The 16,808-nt window shown below is 38.8% G+C and overlaps 1 pseudogene; it reads left to right on the forward strand.

Moving 5' to 3' along the window:
* The first annotated feature begins 3,089 nt into the window (after positions 1 to 3,089).
* The window catches only part of LOC131149188 (vesicle-fusing ATPase-like), a 44,737-nt pseudogene continuing 31,018 nt past the window's right edge, over positions 3,090 to 16,808 (forward strand).

Genomic DNA, 16,808 nt, shown 5'->3' on the forward strand with positions numbered 1-16,808 from the left:
ATAGGGAGTCCAACACTGGTCGTCCTTTTTTGTGTTTTTGCATGCTTTTTGTTTTTCGGTTGTGGATGACAAATCCATGCCCACATAATTTCTTTTCAAACCAAAAAACACTTTTAGCCATATTGCAGTTGTCTGCTTGAAGTAGCAGTTCCTAGTGAAATTGATCACCCAACTAAAATTTATTTTAGTGTTTTGTTCCAAATGGTGTGATAAAAACAATCCACCAAGAGCGTAATGAGCACACAAACCTACACATGAGCAAATTGATAGGGATTCCAAACATAGATTCCAATATCAAGGAAGATTAGCACTACTAGAAGGAAGAGAAGAATAGGCAATTTAAATTTATAAAGGGAATATATTTCAAGGGCTAGAGAACAAGATATTGTTTTAGGATTGACCCCAACAGACAAAAAAAATAAACAAAAGTTATAAGTGCTTGTACTCAATGAAATCAATGGCAGCTTGCATATTCACAAAAATTACAAGTGTAATTGGTAAATGATGCAGAGCAGGCTTCTTCTTTGCACAAAAAACAACAGTTATCCACAGAAAGTCCCCTTTTTCTAAAATTATTGAAAGTATCATTTTCCCACACAGCCTCCCATGCAAACTAGGTGACTTTGGAAGGTCCCAAAATCTTCTAGATGGCTTTCCTAAGGAAATGTTCTTCGTTCCATTCCACAATTCACCTGGCTATAGATTTGGCTGTAGGATCCAACCTCAAAAAACCCATCCTAGTATTCTCCCATCTAACTGCATCACCCCTCCCTATTATCCAACTTTCATATAAAGAATAAAAATATACACACCCACACACACATGAGAAGGTCTCCATCTCCCAGTCAAAACCTCTTACCTCACACTTTGAAAGTTGTATTCCGAATGACCTCCACATCAATAGCAAAATGGTTAAAACTTGCCAAGGCTTCTTTGTTACTAGCCAAATTAAACAATTATAGAATGAGATGTATTTCCCATTTTTGTCGTTCCCAGTGGCCAAAAGGAATCACCATTGCCAATACATCCTAAAAAGTCAAGGAGTCAAGCCTATGCGGCAGCAAGACTACATCAAGTCCAGCCCAACCGAACTCATCCTTATCCAAAGAAACACTCGAGTATCTAACCTTGTCCTCAAGCCTTACTACTCAACAGCCCTTGAACCAACCAAGGTCATCACTAAGGAACCCCGACTCAAATGGTAAGGAAAACAACTCACATTCTACTACTACTGAGGGTAACTCTCATCCCTTTAACACATCCAGGTTATTAGATGGTACCAGCCAACTATATAGCTGATAGCTAAGAAGGATGTAATGTTAAGCTGAAATGGAAACGGAGATTAAATGGAAACGAAAAATTAAATGGCCTGGAAGAGGATGAGCTGCAAATGAAAATAAGCCGCGGAGGAGCCAACTTTCATGCTCTGGAATGATAATGCTGCGTGCTAATTCATCCCATTAAATCAAAATAACTCATTTCCTTTACTATCTATTTTATGTAACTATATAATGAAAGCATTTGTGTGTGAATGGAGAAGTGAGTGTGAGCGAGGAGTGTGAGAGTATTGTGCTTAAGGTGAGAAGAGAGTTGAGTAGAGTGTATGTCTCCTCCTCTTATTTTTCTCCCTGATTATAGTATATTCAGTCTGCTCTGTGAACGTAGGTCAGATTAAACCGAACCACGTAAATCTAGTATTTTTATTTTGTGTACTTTCTTTTGCTTGTGTGTGTGATTATTGTTCCTAGATCCCTAACAAGTGGTATAAGAGCCAGATCGGAGCAAAGTCACCAGATCAAAGCAAAATCACCAAATCGAAGCCCTAGCCCTAGTATCTCAGAATTGAGATTTGAGGCCACCATCGTGTTCCTCTTGTCGAGTCGAAGCCAACAGTGCAAACTGAAGCCCAAACAAAGGTCTCAAGAAGCCACGCGCGCCCACATACGCTTAAAAGAGTGAGCAATGTCGTCACACGCCCCCACACACTGGCAAGTCCACGACAATCACCTGTCTCTGTAAAATTGACGTCAGCGTGACGTCATTGTGTTGCGTCAGCAGACCTGAGTCAGCGTGCCATGTTGCTGTGTCAGAGCTACGGTAGCAGGCATGTGTCAGCGCCACGTCACTGTGCCACGTTAGCAACTAGGCCCCATTGACAAGCCACGTTAGCACTGGGGCACCACCTGCCACATTAGCATCCGTGTAATCCTTGGGCCCCACCTACCACGTCAGCAGTCGGGTAACGACGTCAGTAATATTCCATTAAGTGGGAGTATATTCCGTTAAGTTTAACGGAAAGTTGACCGATTTTGACCAAAATGTTTGACCAGGTTTTCGGAGTCATTTTAGGTCCATTTTTTGAACAACTTGAACCATTTTTGAGGTTTTCGACCATTCTGGATCCAACCATGCTGTCAGTTTGAGCTGATTCGATCTCTAGATTAATGAATCAATATGTCAAACAAAAAGAACTCAAACATTGAGATGTTTGACGACACCAACTTCGATTTCTAGAAGATGCAGACTGAAGACTACTTGTTTGGTAAGGAGTTGTACTTACCATTGAAGGGAAATCCATATTCCATGATGGAGGACAAGTGGGAGTTGCTTGACTGAAAAGCTCTCTGAGCTATTAGGATGACGTTAGCAAAGTCTGTTACCTTCAATATCAAGCATATGACAACCACCAAGTCTCTTATGGATGCGCTCACCAACATGTATGAGCAGCCATTAGCTGCCAATAAGGTACACTTAATGAAAAAGTTATTTACCATGAACATGTCCGTAGGTGAAAGTTTTAGTAGACATCTAAAAAATTTCAACAAGTTGTCGAATCAACTCGCCTCAATTGAAATCATGTTTGACAGTGAAATTTGTGTCTTACTAATTTTTAGTTAGTTGTCAGAGGGTTGGAAAGGTATTGTTTCTGAAATCAGTAGCTCCATAGGAAAAATCAAAGCTGAAATGTGACGAGGTTATCAGCATGATTTTGACTGAAGAGATCAGGATGCAGTCAAACACTACTTCTACTTCAAGTTCAGCCTTGAACATGAAAAGCCGAGGGAGAGATTTATATAAAGGAAGTGGGCATGGATGATCAGACAATTGCGGCAAATCTAGGACCACGCGGTCCAAGTCCAGAAATCTCAGAGGTTTTCAGGGCACAAAGAACATTGAGTGCTGGAACTGTGGAAAGATCAGTTATTATAGAAACCAATGCAAAGGTCCAAGAAAAGAATATGAGGAAAAAATTGAAGCAAATGTCACTTCAGAAGAAGGTGATATGTTGAATTGCTCTTTGGAGAGCAAGAAGGATTCTTGGGTCTTAGACTCTAGAGCCTTATTTCATGTCACTTGCTAAAGATTGTCTAGAGAAGTATACACCAGATGACTTCAGTAAGGTATACATTGGCAATAATCAACCTTGCAATATAGTCGGCAAGGGAATTGTGAAGATCAAAATGAACGAGTCTGTATGGAAGCTGAAGGATGTTAGATATATTCCAGTCCTGAAAAAGAACTTGATCTTAGTTGGACAACTAGAAGATGAGGGATACACCACAACATTCATTGGTGATGAATGGAAGATTTCAAAGGGTGCATTATCGATTGCATAAGGTAAGAAAAGTGGAACATTTTATATGACTTCTAATGCCTGTATGTCTATTTCAGTTGCTACAGGAAATGATGATAGTAACATTTGGCATCAACGACTCGGTCACATAAATGAGAAAGGACTCAGGATGATGCATTTAAAGGGAAAGTTGAGTGATCTACGGTCAGTAGAGATTGATATGTGCGAGGATTGCATACTCAGGAAATAAAAGAGGGTCAGTTTCCAGACATACATCAGTACCCCAAATACGGAGAGACTTGAACTATTCCACTCAGATGTATGGGGACCAACGACCATCTCATCCACAGGTGGAAGGAATTACTTTGTGACATTTATTGATGATCATTCTCAGAAGGTATGAGTTTACTTTCTGAAATACAAATCTGATGTATTTAATGCTTTCAAAATTTGGAAAGTAATGGTTGAAAATGAAACTACTTTAAAAATCAAGAAGCTGAGAATCGATAATGGTGGTGAGTAAAAGATACCAGCTTCAAGAAATTTTGCTATGAGCACGGTATCAGGATGGAAAGAACTGTGTGAGGTACGCCTCGGCATAACGGCGTAGCCGAGCGGAATAGTATAAAAATTGACTGAAAGAGCCATAAGCATGCGTATGCAATCAAGCTTACCAAAGTAGTTCTAGGCAGAAACAGTCAATAGAACAACATACTTGATTAACAAGAGTTCATCAGTACCGTTGGACCACAGTCTACCAAAAAGAGGTATGGAATAGAAAAGAGGTGAGACTTTCACATTGAAAGTTTTTGGTTGTGTAGCATATGTCCATGTTAACGATTATGTCAGAAACAAGCTTGATCCAAAGTCCTGGAAATGCACCTTCATTGGTTATAGTGAAGATGAGTATGGGTATCGCATTTGGGATGATGAAACAAGAAGGTGATCAGAAGTAGAGATGTGATCCTTGATGAAAAGGTAATGTACAAAGACAGACACACAACAGAACCAATAGAACCCAAAAAACTAGTTTAAAATAAAACAACCTATGTAGACTTGGATGATGTCCTAGAGGGTATAAGGATATGACAACGAAATACCGAGAATCCTCAGACAAAGGAGACACAACAGCAAATCATCGAGAATCCTTAGGCAAAGGAACCTATGGAGCAGATTGTCGCACCACCGCCTCCTACTCCAGCTCCGGAGCTTAGGAGATCTTCCCGGCTGTATGTACTAAATAAGAGGTATATGAATTATTTACTTCTTACAGAAAGAGGAGAACCCGAATGTTATGATGAAGCATGTCAGGTGGGAGATTCGAGCAAGTGGGAGCTTGCAATGAAGGAAGAGATGAAGTCCTTCAACTCCAACAAAGCATGGGAACTAGCTAAGTTGCCCAAAGGTAAGAAGGCTCTTCACAATAAATGGGTGTACAGGATCAAAGAGGAGCATGATGGATCCAAGAGGTACAAAGCCCAATTGGTAGTTAAAGGCTTTGAGCAGAAGGGAAAAAAATTGACTACATTGACATCTTTGCACCAGTTGTGAAGTTAACAACCATCAAGTCAGTCTTGAGCATTATTGCCTTGGAGGGCCTACATCTCGAGTAATTGGATGTGAAGATTGCATTTTTTTACTGTGATCTTGATAAGGAGATTTACATGCAATAGCTAGAAGGATTCTCAATAAAAGGTAAATAGGATCTTGTGTGCATATTGAAGAAGAGCTTATACGGTCTCCGAACAAGCTCCCAGACAATGGTATAGAAAAATTTGACAGCTTTATGCGCAAGTAAGATTTTTAGAAATGCAATGCCGACCACTATTACTAATTCAAGAGGTATCAATCTAGCTATATCATTCTATTGATATATGTCGATGACATGCTAGTTATAGGACCAGATTTAGAAGAGATCAGGAAATTGAAGAAACAAATGTCAGAGGAGTTTGACATGAAGGACTTGGGTTTAGACAACCAAATACTTGGGATGCAGATTTCCAGAGATAAGCAATAAAGAATGTTGCGATTTTCTCATTTGGAGTATATTAGCTGTGTTTTACAGAGATTCAACATGAGTAACACCAAAGCAGTAAATACACCATTAGTCGGTCACTTCCATCTCTCCAAGGATCAGGCTCCCTAGACAATGATAGTCAGAATGTGATACATCTGACAAAGAACTTTGCATTTCATTCCAGAACCAAACACATTTGATTACGTTATCACTTCGTAAGATCTCTGTTAGAGGATGGAGTGTTGACACTTGAAAAAAATCCAAAGTAGCAGGATTCTAGCAAATATGTTGACAAAGGTGGTGACTACAGAGAAGCTGAAGTTGTGCTCAACTTTAGTTGGTCTTCATACTTGAAAACAAATTTGAGCACATCATTTATCTATATATTGGTTGATATTGTGTCTCCCTCTCCAAGTGGGAGATTGTTAAGCTGAAATGAAAACAGAGATTAAATGGAAATGAAAAATTAAATGGCCTTGAATAGGATGAGTTCCAGATGAAAATGAGCCATGGAGGAGCCAGCTTTCATGCGGTAGAATGATAAAGTTGCATGCTAATTCATCCCATTAAATCATAATAACTCCTTTCCTTTACTATTTATTCTATGTAACTATATAATGAGAGCATTTGTGCGTGAATGGAGAAGTGAGCGAGTGTGAGTAAGGAGTGTGATAGTATTATGCTGAAGGTGAGAAGAGAGTTGAGTAGAGTGTGTGTCTCCTCCTCTTATTTTTCTCCCAGATTATAGTATATTCATTGTGCTCTATGCACGTAGGTCAGATTAGACCAAACCATGTAAATTTGATGTTCTTATCTTGTGTGCTTGTTTTGCTTCTATGTGTGATTATTGTTCCTATATCTCTAACACATACACCCAAACCTTCGTGCCAAAAGAACACGGGCAATCTCATTCCCAAATGGATCGTCTATAGGGCTCCCAATCTCACACGAAAGCCCAAGCCACCCCTTGAGGATGTCGAGAGCACATCCTTGAGCTCTCCTCAAGGTTGCTCAGTTAGTACCATTAAGATACTAGGAGAGGTAGGACTCTTACCTAGTGTTTCCTCAAGAGTCAAGTCTTCGAAGTATTCTCGGTCATGTATGAGTAACCACTAAAGATCTAATGATCATACATCTTAGATTCGAAAACATCATAATCTGAACCAACCACAATGCTACAGAGACATATTGAAACCATCCCCTTGACAACCGCACAGCTGCATCTAGGTTAACCGACCTTAGCTCCAAGTCAATAAGCATACACCAAAGCCATGTGTTAAGGTCATAGAAATCTAAGACCCTAATGTTTTCCTCCACTCAATCAATTAACGTCCTCGTTGAATATACAGACCAAGTTTAGCAATATTCGTTGAACTCCAACCAAAAACTGAAACTCTTCACAACTTGTCTCTAATCCCACAGTAGACATGATCCCACTCTGATCCAAATTTGCTCGTGGCACACAACTTAGAACACAAGGTCTTCAACCAAACTCAAGCCAAAACTAAATGCAACTTCCTCTAAGAACCACATTCAGCTCTCAAAACCAACCCAGGACTCCAAGTCCAAGGTCACAACTCTACTGCTAGTTGACCACCAACCTGTATACTTAGAAATTATGAAGACTACACCACTCCTAGAACACAAACTTTCAATCCTTGATACGGATCCATGACTCTTACCAGAGTTACAAAGAGTGTTCGCCATTGATCCACGAAGGCAAACCACTTCCCAAAAGCCAAACTTGATCTAAAACCAGCACCCTCTCAAATTCACTCTCAATCCTTGTAATAGATTTGCAACTTTTACCAAAGTTCTGAAGAGTGTTTGCTCACTGATCCATGAAGGCAACCCACTTCCAAAAATTCAAACTTGGTCTGAAACTAGCACTCTCTCATCTTCGTTCAACTAATGGAGCAACCAACCCAAAATCACATATGATCCAAGTTCTATCATACCCCAATTATGATACATTGTACGGTCCAATACCATCTCAAGGTTCCAAACCAACCTTCCCATCCAAGATTAGATCCCATCTCGAAGGTCCTTCCATAACCAAACATAAAAAAACTTCGTAGTTAACCAACCAAATAAACTTCAAAGCTCGAAATCAGCAACTAATGCCAAAGTGAGTCTCCCCCCAAAAGTCTTACAAGACACAACTCCAAAGGTGGATCCACACCTTGGAGTCCAACAAGCCAACCAAGCTTGAAGTTGTCAAACCGTTCCAAAGGCGAGTCTCACCACCCCCCCCCCCCCACCCCCCACCCCCCCAAGGAGTCTCTCGAACACATCTCACCCCCCCCCCCCCACCCCCCACCCCCCAAGGAGTCTCTCGAACACAACTCCAAGGATGAGTCCATCCTAAGGAAGAGACTCAAAACACAATTAATCTCCGCATCCATGGTACATATAACCCAATTCCTCACAAGACAACAAACACAACCCAGAATACCACCATTATGAAGTTAACCAATTGGCACAATCTAACCATAAGATCAATGCTAGAACTTTCCTTGAGTTCTCATGCCTCAAGCTCAGGTCACAATTCAAGTAACAATCTTCCAAGTCTGCAGACCTTCAAGCTTAAACTTGACAAATCGTACCAAAGGCAAGTCCTCACCCAAGGAGTCTCTCGAACACAACTCCAAGGATGAGTTCTCCCCAAGGCAACTACACAAAACACAAGCAATCTCAACATTTGGGGTTCACAACCAAATTCCTCATAAGATAAACAAGATTCGTAGAATACTACAATTCTACAGCTAACTAACCAGCAAAAATTCAATCATGGGAACAATACAAGAACTTCCTAGAGTCCTCAAGTCTCAAGCTCAAGTCATATCACAAGTGACAATCCTTAGTATCAAAACCAATCTTACATGTCCTCCTTCATTCAAGTCTTAAAACCCAAATCAAGCTCAATGATTCACAATCTCTTGTCCTCTGAAAAAATCGATCTCAACCACAATCCATCATAATTACCATTCTAATATTTTTGCCCCTTAGCATGAACTCAATCTTTCCCCTAAAATGAAGCCCTCTGGCTCAATTGTGCTACACAAACCAACACAACAACAACAAACAAGAAAGGCCCTCTAGCCACAACAGCACGTGTGCCAACTAGCAACATGGCTCAAATGTCCTCTATCAAAACTCATCACTATGCCCTCTAGCAAACTCCTCACAATGCCCTCTAGCATGGGTCATCGATAAGGCGACAAATGTAAACCGCACAAATGCGTTTCCATTAATTCCACAATAGCGGTCTTTAATAGAATTTGTTCCCACCAAAACAAATCATATGAGCAATTTGGGTTCCAATAAATTCAAATGAGCAACGATTTGTGGTTCCCTTCAATTTCATACCCAAGTGGGTAAATGTCACCACAATGACCAACATAGAGCCACACTCATGACTCGACGACATTTGCCTAGGATGCTCACAACTCATTGTCCTCTATAGAGCAAAGAATTTCACCTCTCTTTATAGGTACGAACTTCTCAAGTTTTGTAAACAAAGACTTGGACAAACTTCTTCAATTGTCCACTTCCACTAGATCTAAGAGTATCACCTCTGGCTATGGAATGAGGACATCACAAAGTTTCCTTGGAAAACCATCCAAGCACAAATGCCAAACAGAATAAGACGACTCCTAAAGTTTGGTAACAATACTCGCCCCAAGAGCACAAGCTATTCTCATCTATCAATCGTCATCTCTTATCAAGGGTACAAGGCACCATCAAATAAACTGACTTTCACAAGATATTCATTGAAAGCCAACTTTCATTTCATTTAGCGACAACAGGTCACATGACAAGAAGGGGGAGCATGAGACAAGAATTTACCCAAAGATAACCTTCTCCTTCCCCTAGTCACAAACTGAAAACCCATAATTGAGTTGAAGCCAACAATTTCAATTTTATTCTCATTCAAGAATTGAGAGATCTTCTCTGATACCCACTGTCACAATTAAATTTGGAGTTCAATGGTTAAAAGGAATCACCCTTTCCAAAATCCTCCTAAAGTGTCAAGGAGTCATGCCCGTGCAACAGTAAGACTACATCATGTCCACCCTAGTTGTACTCATCTTTATTCAAGGAAACACTTAAGTGTCTAATCTAATGGTCATGTCTCATAGTTCAACAGCCCCTGAACCAACTACGGTCATCATTAAGAAACTCAAACTCAAATGGTAAGGGAAATAACTCACATTCTACCAGTTATGAGGGTAACTCTCATCTGCTCAACACATTCAGGGTATTAGATGATAACGCCCAACTGTATAGTTGACAACTCCAAAGGACGTACACCCAAACCTCCAGACCAAAAACACTTTGTCCAAGTTTTAAGAAACAAATAATATTTTTTGCTACAATGATTTACATTGTCTATACTTTTATAAATAACACAAGCGTACACACACAAAAGCTGATAATTTATTTCATTTTTTAGACAAGGGAGTTTCCTTGTTTGGATTTAAACGTTTAACTTAATAGATTTTCTAAATATAATTTTATCCAATTCTAGTTAAATTTATTTTGTTTGGAGCATTTTGTTATACATTTAAAATATATATTATTTTTTTTATAAAAAGAAGGGTGGCATCTCCATTTATTTATTGATAAACCCTCACTTTTAGCCGAGGAATACCGTGGTTACAAGACAATCAATGGGAGAAACAAAAGACAAAATTTTAAAGGCCTCCCAAAAAATAACACCAACATCCAGCCAAAACAGGATTACAAGTCCAAGCAAAACAAAACAAAACAAGGACCTACAAAACAAAACTCATGCAACAAAAACAAACAAAAGATAAACAACATAAAGCATAAACCAAAACCAATAGGAAATCAGCTAAACATACCTCATATAAATCGTACCCATCTTCTTCAGTTTATACAACCCATTGATAACTCTAGGGAGTTGACTACTATTTGTAAACAAACTATTCCTCCCCATAGAACCTTGTCGAGCTAAGACATCTACCACTTTGTTCCCTTCTCTATACCAATGCTTTATTGAAAAGTCTACTCATTCCAATAAACCAATCAGCTGCTCCCAAAAATCCCACAAATACCATAAGGAGGACCTACTGGATCTTATCCAATTTACAATAATATTCGAATCTCATTCAATATTAATACTAGTATGGCTCAAATGTTTGCAAAACTTTATTCTCTCCAACACAGCTCTCAATTCAACTTCATTATTTGAATAAGAACCAAAATATTTTGAAAAACCAAAAACAAAAGAACCTGTATAGTCTCTAAGGATGCCGCCACCACCCACCGGTCCTGGGTTCGCCAAGCTGCTCCCGTCCAAATTTAGTTTCAACCTCCCTTGCCCCGGTTTTAGCCATCTCACACATTGCATAGTTTTAATTCTTTTATTCACAATTTACACTTCCAAATTCTACAATATCTGAAAATCCACATCCTTTAACTGAGTCATTCCTGTCATGTTCCTGCTCAAAACCCCCACCCACTTAATGGACAGCCACACATCTGTACTACTCTCCAATTTTCCCTCCATTCTAGCCACACATCTCCTTCTCCACAGCCTCCAAACCACTAAACAAGGAATCAAACCCATCAATGATTCCAATTGAGAAAATCTAGAAGCCCTATTAAACCACATTTAGACTCTTTCATTCTAACTTTGTTGTCTAAGGAAAGGAACACCTACTGTTGGCTTTACCGTGATCCCAAGAGGGGGGGGGGGTGAATTGGTATTTTTAGAATTTAACCCCTAGGTGTTCCTCCTAACAATAGTATGTTCACAACCCTATGGTTAATCTAATGCGAATAATGTAAATATATCAGAAATTAAATGAAGCAGTTTGATTAATCACACAAGCACCAGAAAGTAGTAAATAAAGGGTGACACGCAAATATGTTATCGAGGTTCGGCCAACTGCCTACGTTCCCGCTTTGGCTAACTAGCACAAGGATTATCACACTAACTTGCTCACGTGAACGGGTGGAGCGGCACCTATACAAACCAGGTCAAATTATCACAGGACTGACCTCAACCTTTACACCAATCCTTACCGGGCTGGATTACCGCCCCCTCAAGCCACGCCTGGAATCTCTCAGATATACAATCAAAAGGTACAATATATGGGTGCTTTCTCGTAAAGCAAATTTGTACCACAAATGCGCACAAACACAAACACCACAGATGATTTAATAATGTAAGCTCAGTGTGGTCTAAGTAGTTCAACTCTCAAACAAATTTTCTATCAGTGTAGTATGCACGTGAGAGTGTCAATAATAATCTGTATATTTTAGAGTATTCAATCAAATGTGTTCACAAAAAATATCAAACAAGCCTTAAGAATGTCAATCAGTAGAATATCTCAATCGCACAAATATGTATATGCTTGGACTTGCAAATTATATATGATCTTTGTTTTGAGCAAAAATATAAGAGTGAGTAAATATTGCAACAAAGATGTTTCACCTCAAACACAAATATCTCCTCAAATGGTTTTCAAAATAAAGAGCAATAGATATTTGTAAATGGTTTTGGAAATATTTTACAACCAAAAGCAAATATGAGCTTCTCAAGCTATTGCAACAAATATGCAATCTCAGAAGGCTTAGTAAAGTTTTCTTAGGATGAACTTATTGGCTAAGTCCCCTAAGAATCCTTTTGGGTCAGCTCTCAATAAAAATAAATCAATCTCACAACCAAGAGAGAGCAAACCTTCCTATCTAAGTACTCAAGAACACTTACAGATGATTTAATGAGTTTTGAATGTAAGCTAGAGTGTATTTGGAAGAGTATGACCAAATGGGAATCAAAAGAGAGTATTTTTGCTTGAGAGAAATTTTCTTAATCTTTTTGCTAATCGATGCTTAATTCTCTCAAATGAAATAGTATATATAGGCATACCAAAATTTTTGACCGTTGGGGACCTATTAGGGATTGTTGGAAAAGTTTAATGACACTTAAGGCATTTTAACCCTGTTTAAAATTTATTTATCCGCGGTAAAAATTATAGCAACCCAAGAGGTCTGGTCGGCCAGAAATGTTTTGGTCAACCAGGAGGTTTTTTAACTGAGGGCTCGATCGACCAGAAGTGGGCGATTTCCCAAATTTTCGAGGTTCGATCGACCGGGCCATTTTGAACTACCTGGTTCGGTCGACCAGACCGTTAGGAAATTTCCCAAGGACCCTCCGGTTGATCAAGTAGTTGGAGTACAAAAGTGGTCGGTCGATCGGGAGGTCAAAATGTTGACTCCCAGGTGGTTCGGTTGACTGAGGTCAAATGAACTGTAAGGGCTCGGTCGACCGGGAGGTCAAAATGTTGACTCCCAGGTGGTTCGATCGACCAGGGTCAAATGAATTATAAGGGCTAGGTTGACCGAACCGTGGTCAACATGTTGACTCGGACCGGTTTCGGTCGACTAGGAGGAAATGACCTGTGTGGGTCGGTTGACTGAAAGTACAAGACTTGTACATTTTTGTTCTTTTTCAAGCATGCAATTACCTAAGTCAAATATTCAAACATATGTATGCATGAGTGAGTGTCCTAGGGTCATTTGTGTCCAAAATTAAGACACCGAAAAAGTCCGGTATCGGTCGACCGAAGGGTACACCCTAAGGTAATGCTAAGGTCATTTTACATTATGATTTGGTTTGAGCTTACAAGATAAATCATGCATGTGATGTGTGTGCTTATTACAAACCGAATACCCAGACAAATTCACTACAAAAATATTACAATTAAGAGCATGAAATTGTCTTCAAGCTTTGAGCTTTCACGTGCCATTGATGATATGTTAATATGAACCTGCACATGAACTAGATATTTATTAAATACAGGAGTATTTGTCATTATCAAAATCGGGCGTGACCTATAAGGTCAACACCTACCTCCACCGAAACCTTCCTCCAAACCTCAGTAGCAAGGTTACCTTTATTTAACACATGCTCTATATCTTCTGGCTACCTCATCTCACAACAATTATACGCCGAAGCAAGCAAAACCCCCACCCTTCTCACCTTTTCATCAACACTTAAGCACTCAAAAGCGGCCTTCCACATGCAGATAGCAATTTTTTTCGGTAACCATTTATTCCAAACCCACTTTGCCCATTCAAACTTTGGAGCTCTAACTCTGATAACATCCCATGCGGACTTTGTATTAAAGCAACCATCCTTTTCTGGGAGCCAAAGCAGTATGTCCGAAGAGTTTCTAAGATTTCCCACCTTGTCCATCACTTCTTCCGCTTTTTGTACCCAAAAATCCTCTGCAAATTTTTCACATCTCACGCATTATTGATAACTAAATTTTTAAATCTGATATATGAATGTGCACCATCTAGACACTCTGCAAACAAAAGACCCGAATGTAGAAACTTATCATACCACAATTTTACATCTCTTTCTCTAACCTTCCACTTAGATTTACTTAACAGTTCAGGCATACCCTGCAGAACTTTCCTCCAAAAGGAAGAATCTGATCCATGAGATTTGCAAAGAGCAATATGTCCTCCTTTCACATATTTAGCTTTAAAAAATTTAGCCCATAAAAGAATTTTGGGTTAATAAATGTCAACCAAACTTCATGAACAAATACCGTTGCACTTTCGAAATGTCCCTTACTCCTATGCTCCCCTCCTCCACAGGAACACACAATTTCTTCCAAGCCCTCCATTTCATTTTTCTTTTCCATCCTTAAATCCCCAGAAAAAAGAAGCAAACATACCTTGTATCTTTTTTATCACCAATTTCGGGACATTTAGAACAGCTAGCAAATGCAATGACATACTCGAAAGCACATGTCTCAACAAAACTAGATGACCTCCTTGAGACGACAATATACTTTTCCAGCCCTCAACTCTCTTACTTATTTTTTGAATTAAAGGGTCAAAATGACATCCTTTCAATTTACCATCCACTATCGACACACCCAAATACGTAAAAGGAAATTTACCTTCACTAAAACCGGTTTCTTGAAGAATTTCTCCCTTCCTCTGAACACCCAACTTCTTTGAGAAAAAAATAGCTGATTTATCTTTATTCACCCTTTGGCCAGTCTAGTTTTCATACTCCTTAATCACCTCCATTATCTGTCTAACAGATTTTTTTCCAGTATTAGCAAATATAACAACATCATATGCGTACATTAAATGCAATATAATAGGTGCACCACACGGATGTGCAAACGGTAAAATCCACTTCTCAGACAACTTTTTTTGAATTAATTTAGAAAGAACTTCTTCCATGATGATGAAAATATATGACGACAATGGATCCCCTTGCCTCAAGCCCCTTTTTGACTTGAAGAAACCTTTATAAGTACCATGCATCATGATAGAAAACCATGGAGTAGAAATACAATTCTGAATCAACTTATAAAACCAATCTGAAAAACCAAGAGCATAGAAAATCTAATCTACCACCTGCCACTCCACTCGATCATACACTTTGCTCATATCAAGCTTTAGCATTATATTACCTCCTTTCACTCGCCTATGAAATAATTTTGTCATCTCTTGAGCAAGCGTTATATTTTCAAAAATACTCCTCCCTTTCACAAAAGCACCTTGTTCTAAAGATATTAAATCACCCATCACCAACGAAAGCTTACTAACAAGGATTTTGGAGAAAATTTTATAAATTACGTTACAAAGGCTTATCGGCCGAAATTTATCAAAAGACTGAAGATCCTTTACTTTAGGAATAAACACTATGTAAGAGAAACAAAAACACCGAGGCAACATATCACCTCTGAAGAATTCTCTTACCGCATCCATCACATCATTTTTAATAATCGTCCAACAGATAATATAGAAAGAAGACCCTAATCCATCTGGTCTCGGGCTACTATTCACAGAAATAGAAGAAACAGCTTCATAAACCTCCTCCTCAGTCGGTTCTTCCCTCAACCGACCTATAGACTCGTCAGAAACAACCGAATGGGTAATACCATCCAAATTTGATCTTTGCACTAAACTATTTTGCCTTAAGAATTGCTCAAAATAATTCATAGCCTCATCATGGACCATCTGCATATTTTCCAACACCGAACCATCAAGAAGCACCATTGAATTTACACAACAGTTACGCCTTTTTGGCGTAATCACAGCATGAAAAAACTTTGAATTCTAATCACCATCCATCAACCATTTCATCTTTGCTTGCTACGCCAACCTAGCCTCTTCCCTTCTATACCATACCTCCAATTCAGCTTTAGAAACAAGGAACTCTTCTTCAACTGATTCCGAGTACTCTGTTTGTAATAAATTCTCATATTTTTTTACCATTTCCTCCAACTCTTGAATAAAACCACCAATACGACCGAAAGTCTGTTTATTCCACACCTTAAGCCTTTGTTTTAGCCTTTTTAATTTACTTGCCAATTTACACAATCCTAAATCCGCCACAATGTGTTCTCTCCAAGATGATTCAACCATTTCCAAAAAATCGCCATGCGACGTCCACATGTTCTGAAAACTAAAAGGCATTGGCCCATACCTCTCCATACTCACACATAGCTGTAAAATGATAGGAGAATTATCTAAAGTATTTCTTTTCAACAAAGCTGTCTTAGCATCACCATATTTTATAGAAAAAAACATTATTAATCAGCACCTTGTCCAGTTTCGCCCAACTTCTCATCAAACCTTGTTGGCCATTACACCATGAAAATTGACTTCCTTCGAATTTGAGATCTAATAATCCACATCTATTAATACAACCATTGAATTCAACCATAGACGAACCCAAGCGAGGTCTACCTCACACCCTTTCCTCATCTGACCGAATTACATTAAAATCCCCCATAACAACCCAAGCCACATCAAAACTCGACAGCCCCTGAAATTGTTCCCATAAATCTCTTCTCTCAATATGATAACATTTAACATATACAAAAGTAAGAAGCAAAGAGCCTCTTTCCTCTGTTAACAAAATTGTCATAAATTGATTTGAGGCACCCACCCAATCCACTTGAACATCATCTTTCCAAAACAGTCAAATCTTCCCACCTTCCTCTACATTAGAGCAAAAGTTAGTAAATTTCAAATATATATATATATATATATATATAATTTATTTTTCTTAGCTTTGAATATTAACTTTTGTAAAGTCCAGATTCTAAATATAATTTTATCAAATTTTGATTGAATTTACATTTTTTAAAGAATGTTTGGTCTTACTTTTAAAAGTCGTCTCTAAATAATTTATATTACTCGTATTTC

The sequence above is a fragment of the Malania oleifera genome, chromosome 1, assembly GCF_029873635.1.
Source record: "Malania oleifera isolate guangnan ecotype guangnan chromosome 1, ASM2987363v1, whole genome shotgun sequence".
NCBI lineage: Eukaryota > Viridiplantae > Streptophyta > Magnoliopsida > Santalales > Ximeniaceae > Malania > Malania oleifera.